At 45.7% G+C, this 7,819-nt stretch overlaps 1 pseudogene; it reads right to left on the bottom strand.

Annotated features, from left to right (window-relative positions):
• Positions 1 to 4,224: 4,224 nt before the first annotated feature.
• Positions 4,225 to 5,808, bottom strand: LOC111523186 (annotated as a pseudogene).
• Between the last annotated feature and the right edge of the window lie 2,011 nt (positions 5,809 to 7,819).

The following is a 7,819-nucleotide window of genomic DNA, read 5'->3' as shown; positions in this document are numbered from 1 at the left end:
CCTCTTTGTTCTTTCTCCAGTGAAGCAATTCAAATATTAAATTGAAATGCTTTTCTAAAGTTGGGCTGTGAGGCAAACCCAATACTCTTTTTTTTTCTTCGTGAGGGTCTTGCTTCTTGCTACTTTGTTCTAAGGATAAGCACAATGCTTGCCTGTTGCTCTAGATGCCTCATTGATTGAGATCATTAGCTCAACATCAGCCCAACAGATCTCCTCTGTAAGCAGTAACACAGACACTTCACAGCTCCTAATGCAATCATCAAAGTGCAGGGCCACCTAATTAATGCCAAAAGGTTTTATGACAGCCAATGATGAAGGTGGGACCCCGCTTCAATTTGACAGCTGTCATCTTGGACAATACATCAAGGAAAGGAAATGGAATCAGCTAGGAGGGGGTGAGGTGGAGGAATGACCAACTGTCAGGAATGAATAACAACCGAGTTCCCTCCACAAGTTCTCACACACTTCTCCCCTCCCAGCAGGCAGATACTCTGAAAAGGTGTCCCCAGACGCCTCTGCCCGGCACTGGCACAGCCCTCTCCCTTCCTTACCACATCTCGCCCCCAGAGCCAGACAATGGAAAGGAGTGTAAATGTGGTCCTATATTTGAAATTAATTGATAGGATATTTCACGAGCTCAGATTTTTTTATATTAATTCCCTAATGCTCTGTCTGCATCCTTTTTCCTAATCATCTTTGGTTCTTCTGTGTTTCTTTAGTTCTAAGGAGGGTCTTGTCATTTAGACGGGTCAGAGACCTCTAGAGAACTGGGTCCAACTCCAGCTCCGCAGCTGTGGAGCCGTGTGACCCTGGGCAAGGCACGAGGTCTGTGGGCCTCAGTTTTCTCATCTGAGAAATGGGTATAATTCCATTCTTTCCAGATTTGTGGAGAGGATGAAATAAGGTTAACTCTAGGTGAAGCGCTTGGCATGTTGAGTTGCACAATAAATGTCAGCTCCCTCCCTGCGCCTTCTCCCTTCTGCAGCCTCACCACACCTGCACCTTGAAAGACGCCCAATGCGTTTCCCAGGAAGGGACCCCCTGCTGGCGAGGGAAATAAAATCAGCTCCGGACAGCGTTATTCCCCCCAGCAAGCGAGTTTCAGGTGGTGTACACCCGCACGCGAGCGCGTTTACTCACGCGTACACACACATACGCACACACACCGTCCTTCGTACACCCCCGGGGAGTCTGGCACTGCTGCTCCATCCCGCACGGAGCGGGGTCCAGAATCAGGGCGAACCAGTCCTTCCGCCCCCGCCAAGGTGGCGCCCAGAACGGGTCGGCGCCGGAGCGCACGGTACTCACCCGGGGCAGGCCGCGCCGGGCAAGCTGGGGCTGGCCGGGCTGGAGGCGGCGGCGGCTGCTGGGCTGGAGTAGCGGCGGGCATGGCGCGGCGGCGGGCTCGGGGAGAGCCTGGAGCAGAGGTGGCGGCGCTGGGACGCGGCTCGACGGCCGAGCAGGCGCGGGAAGGCGGGGCGCAATGAGCAGCCACAAGCCCGCGCCGACTCTCCCTCTTCTCTCCCTCCCGCCGCCCGCCCGCCAGCCCCGCGCCGCGCAGCGCCGGGCGACAGCCACCGGGAACGTCTCCGGGGGCGCGGGGCTTAGCAACCGCGCACCAGCCGCAGCCGCCCTCTCTGCGCCGGTCCCGCAGTGTGCGCCGCTCCTGTCTCTGGAGGCCGGGCGGGGCCGGGCTTTGAACTTGCTCCCACAACCCCTGCTTCTCCAGTGAGCGCCCAAAGGCGGTCCCTCCTCTCCCCGCCCGCGGAGTCCAGCCTTTCTGCTCTCCTTCCCCGCGCAGTTCCGCCGTGGAACCTGGCTGCGCCGGGTTTTGAACTTGCGCTTTACCCCTGTTCTCTGTGGGTGGGTGGCAGCCCAAAGGCGACCCCAGGACCACCAGCCATCCTCGTGCCTCCTTGCAGTGCAGGGGCCAGACTTTCCACACCACTCCCTTCCTCCTATCCCATTCCCGCTACTTGCACACACTAACCCTAGGTCCCAGGGCAGTCCTACTCTAACACCCTTGTTGCCCCCCAGATTCGGTGACCTGCTTACACTCTGGTCCACACCCATGGTCTCAAAGACGTAGGCTGCAAAACGTTCCTCCAGCTAGAGGCTTCCTGGTACCATCTGAAGGCAGCTCGATGGCCCTTGGGTTGTTGTACCTCTTCCCAGCACCACACACTTGTTCCTCATATTTGCAGGTCCCTCAGGTCTGCAATGCGGGGTCTGGGAACCCATATTCCCAGGTACTGGCTCCCAGACCTCTCCTGCGAGAGATAATGAATTCACTGGATCAGCCATACCCTTCTCTCCACAGGACTGTTGGCATGATTACAGAGTGGTCTGGCTTTTGCTTTGATCAATCAAGTCACAAAGTGGTCATGTCTGTTGGGTCTGATGTTACTCTTCAGTGAAATTGTTTATGCTCAACAGAACGCCAAGGCCGAGCTGATAGAACCAGACCAGCTCCCAGATGGCAGGGGCTGTCTTTCTCTTTATCACACATAACAAGAAGCCTAGAAGAAGACTCCTCTGTGTGTGTTCAGTGCTCAGGGAGGACGTTAAGGGCTCAGTCTCTTTCCAGGATTCCACATGGCCACCTTCAACATCTTGCCTTTTCTCCTCAGACTTGTTGCCTCAAGGTTCCAAAATGGCTGCAATAGCCCCATGATGCTGCTGTGCGAAAAATAACTCCTGGTTCTAGCTGGTTTGTTGGCCAGGTACTCTGACGTCATCAACAAGGACCATTTTCAGCAATCCAGTTCACCAATGGTCAGCACAACAAATGCCCTGCCTTCAAGTGACCCACCTTCTAGTAGGGGGAGACAGATAATAAAATAAACAAGTATGGTGACAAATAGTGTGAAGAAAAAATGAACCAAGAAAAAGGGAATGTGTTTACGTAAGTAGAGTGGTTGGGAAAGGTAACATTTGAGTAAAAACCCGAAGGAAGAACCTATTGGAAATCTCTCTGGAAGACAAGTGTCCTTGAGATGCCTACACACTTGCGTTTTAAAAGCACTTACTTTTCTCTTTGACAGCCACTCTTCCTGGCCCTATCACTTATATTTTAGGAGAAAATAAAAGTTAAATAAACTGAGTTTTAACAAAAGGTTTAAGTTTTGTAAAGGAGAGATCAGATGATTTGTGTTTTCTTCCTTGCAAAAGCAGCAATCTCACAGTGTTTAATTATTGGCTGGATTATCACGATTTAAATATTAACTATATATACACATATCAAGCAATCACAATAAACACCTTATCAGATTACTTCACAAAAGTGAGGGATGCATCTTGTTGAATACTGGCAAAGAAATTGCTAATTGTCTACTCAACACCTATTTTCATTTCTGATCTGGTATTTAAAAACATTTTTTTTAGCTAAGCATACTGCAATCTGCAATTAAAAACAATACATTTTCTAGCCTCCCTTGCAGCAAGGAGTGGCCATTTGAAAAGTTTCTGGCCAATGAAATATAATTGTAAGTATTGTATTGGATTTTCAGTAGATGCCGTTACAGATGCTGATGTGGCTGACACATGCACTCCTTTGTCCCTTTTCCTTCGTCCTGGTATCCAGATATAATGATGTGGTAGGTGAGATTATTAATTTCAATTGTTCACTCCATTCCTCAATTGAATTAGACAACCCATCCTTTGTGGTACTTGGAGTGTGCTTCCCCGCACCTTGATTTTAGGTTTGGCCATCTTTCTTTTTCTTTTCTGTCTGATTTATTTTGTTTTGCTTTTAACTTTAAACAATTTTTTATTAGACAAAGATTGTCACATATTTGGATATTTCTCTACTTTGTATGCAATTATTCTCACTCTCCACAGAAAGCCTGCTTAACTTCTCATCTGGTGGTGGCAAGCACTAAAATTCTGATTTTTAACAGAATAGTAGTAAAAAAATGCCTCAGTGATTTAAGTTGAAGGCAGTACATTAGTACGTGACTCTTGTACCCAGTATCAGGAATGTACAAATGTCTTTTTATTCAAAAATACAAAATAAAGTATCTGAAGGCATGGACAATGACATTAGTAAACGATTATATATTTTGTCAACTGAAACCAGCAACTGATGGTTATAATGATTTCTTAAACATCAGCCAGCCTTTTCTTCATTTTCTCCAACTGACTTCTCTGAAGTTATTGGTGAGGAACACTGCCTTTGACTTCCTGTCACAGTTTATTAATAAAGGTCAAGCACTATTCTAGGAGTTACAACATGCCGCCTCCCATACCACATCCCATTCCACCCATTGCACTCATTCCAGGGTCCTTCTCTTCTTTAGGGATTTCTGTGACTACAACTTCTGCTGTAGTTAACAGAGAGGCTACACCAGCAGCATCCAGTAAATCAGTTCTCACAGCCTTTGTTGGGTCAATAATTCCTTTTCCCACCATATTCACAAAATCTCTGACCGTAGCATCACAACCAACTTCTGAGGAACGTTGCATAATTTTCTCAACTATCAGAGATCCTTCAACACCTGCATTCTTAGCAATGGTCATTGCTAGAATTTTGAGTGTTATTTTAATTGTTTATATACAAATTTTTTTATCTTCATTAGCTGGAGTCAATGAGTCCGAGGCTGGAACGTTTCAACATCACTTGTCCCACAAACCTTCAGCATAGCTACTCCATCTGAAAATATTGCCAGTCGTTCAGTTTTTCCTTTTCATATTCACTAGCTGTGACATCTAACTGCTCAATGATTTCTTGAATACGTTTTTCAATTTGAGCCTTGTCACCTTTTCCTTTTAAAGAGCATGGCATCATCTTTGGTTACAATGACCTCTCCAAATTTTCCTAAGTCATGAGGATGAACATCATCAAGATTTAGGATCAACCCCTCTTCTCCAAACACTGCACCAACAGTAGCAATAGCCATATCTTTGAGCTGGTTCTTTGTCACCAAACCCCGGAGCCTTGACTGCCACAACCTGAAAACCAACCTTTAGGCTGTTCAAGACAAGTGTACTTAGAGCTTCTCCACCAACATCTTCAGTGATTATGACCAAAGGTTTATGGTGAGCACTGGCAGTTTTAAGAGCAGGTACAATGGACTGGACACTAGAAATTTTCTTTTCACTCAACAGAACATATGCCTCCTGGAATTCACATTTCTGACCTTTTGATGTATTAATAAAGTATGGAGAAATATAGCTTTGATCAAACTTGAAGCTTTCAGTAATTTCTAATTCATCATTCGGTGTTTTCCCATCCTTTACTGTGATGACACCCTTTCTTCCCATCTTTTTCACTGCATCAGAGATGATATGGCCAATTTCTTTGTCTCCACTTGCAGAAATTGCAGCAGCCTGTGCAATTTCTTCAGGGATGGTCACAGGTTTAGACTGCTTTTTAAGTTCAGCAATTACACCATCAACAGCTAACATCACACCTCTCCTGATTTCAACTGGATTAACACCTTTGCTAATCTTCTCAAAGCCTTCCTTGGCAATAGAGCATGCCAGTACAGTAGCAGTGGTAGTGCCATCCCCAGCCTCTTCATTTGTGTTTTTGGCAACATCTTGTACAAGTTTAGTCCCAATATTTTTACGTTTATTCTTTAAGTCAATTGACTTAGAAACAGTCACACCATCTTTTGTTACGTTGGGACTTCCCCAGCTCTGCTCAATAATCACTGTTCTTCCCTTTGGCCCCATTGTAATGGCTACAGCATTGGCTAAAAGGTCTATACCTTGAAGCATTAAGGCTCGGGCATCTGCACTGAATTTTACATCTTTGGCATAAGCCCGAGTGAGATGACGAGCCAATACCCTGGACACTGGTCTCATCTAAAGACTGTGGGGATCCAAAGTATTTCTGTGGGGTGGCGGCAGGGTGTGCCCGCAGCACTGCGAGGCAGGTCGGCGGCTGCGAGTTAGGCCTTATTTATTTATTTTATTTTTTTCAGACTTAGTTTCACTCTTGTTCCCCAGCCTGGAGTCCGTATGGTGCAATCTCGGCTCACTGCAACCTCCACCTCCCAGGTTCAAGCGATTCTCCTGCCTCAGCCTCCTGAGTAGCTGGGACTACAGGTGCATGCCACCACACCTAGCTAAGTGGCCATCTGTCTTACTTTGGCCAATGGGACGTTATTGAACATAATGTGAACGGGGGTTGAAAAGTACTCCCATAGTTTGGTTTGCCCAGATAGGCTTCTGCCAATAGCCTAGATAGCTGCTGCTCCAAGATAGATGTGGAGAAATATGACACAGACCTAAACTTCAACAGATAGGTAAGTTCAGCCAACCTGCAGCCTGAAGCAGACCTGTAGGAAGGAGATAAAAAAAAAATGCCCATTGTTGTAAGTTACTGAGTTTTGGGCTGGTTTGTTACTCAGGATTATTGCAGCAAAAGTTAGCTAACATGATGGTTGATGATGACTGGAGCCCCAGCATCTTACTTAGGTCATGTGGTGGCCTTAAAAGTGGAAGTCAAGCCCTAAGGATCACAGAGCAGAAATATAGAATAACCCATAGTCCCTTGACATCATGAAGCTACCACACCACCCCAAAGCATTCAATTTGCACTTCCTTTTTAAGAGAGAATAAATCACCATATGTTCGAGTTGCTATAGTAGGAGTCATCCCTTGTTATTACCTGTCAAATAATGATTTGTATTGATTCACTCAAAAAAGAAAACACTTTTTTTCATATTAAGAGAAACATTGAACACACGCAGTATCAACATTTAAATGTAAAATAAAAGACAGAAAAGAATCATCATGCTTACAGTAAGCCACTTAACTCGGAACTCATTTAGCATAGCTAAAAAGAATGGAACAATAGTCATTGTGGTCTAGCCAAGGTGTCAGGGCTATTTTGGCTGCAGGTGAGCAAAACTCAAGCAGCTTATTTTAAGTGGCAGGGAACACAGGGCATTTTAAGGATATCTGAAGAAATGTCAAACACATCCAAGAGCTGACTGGTGACCATCTCAGGACCTTACTCTCAAATGTCTCCCACAATAGCTGTTTCAGAATGCAGTTTCTCCAAGGAGAGAATATAGTTGGCCCAACCTATTCACTCTAACCAGGCCACTTAAATCATTGGCCAGCACTGGATTGGCTGCTTTGGGATGGGTGTTCATCCCTGGTCCAAACAATCGTGGCTCCGTGGGAAAGAAGATAGAGGAAGAAACATTGAATGACCGTCATTCTGAAGCTGTGTATGGGACATGTTAAGCCAGGAAGGGAAGTTACATATGGTAGGCAAATTGACTGGCATATCCAGGACACCCGGTAAGCTTTGTTGTGGAAAGAAAGAAAACATTTCCAGGAATTCAAGCCTGAGTAGGATACCATTGTGTTTGTAGGAGTGGTTGGAGGAGAGAGCTAGACAAGAGGCATGATGGAGCCTCTAAGAAAAATTTCCCTACCTCATGACATCACCCAGGATGACTCCAGATTGAGATTTCAAGAAAAGAGAAAAATTTCGAGTTTTCTATAAATTGATATTCTAACAGATTTGCAGTGTGTTTCTTCAGTCTTGTCATCATGTTGATAGAATATTTTTATGTGCCTCCCCACCCCAAGATGTGACCATCTCTTTCCTTCCCTCCCCAGGTAAACTTCTTGAGAGATTACTTTATATTCCCCGTCTATACTCCCTCACCTCTGTTGAGCTCCTCAGACCAGCTACAATGTGACTAATTTCCCTATCTCTCCACATTGCTGCTTTAACTGGATGCTAAAGACCTCTCATCTGCCAAACTCGGTAAACGCAATTCAGTCTTATTTTATTTCATCTCACTGCAGCTGTGACCAGTCCTGAAACTTTCTCCTGTCCTGATCTTTATAGGAC

This window comes from Piliocolobus tephrosceles, chromosome 2 (assembly GCF_002776525.5).
Source record: "Piliocolobus tephrosceles isolate RC106 chromosome 2, ASM277652v3, whole genome shotgun sequence".
NCBI classification, from domain to species: domain Eukaryota; kingdom Metazoa; phylum Chordata; class Mammalia; order Primates; family Cercopithecidae; genus Piliocolobus; species Piliocolobus tephrosceles.
The sequence above is the reverse complement of the archived record's forward strand: the minus strand, read 5'-3'. Positions and strand labels throughout refer to the sequence as shown.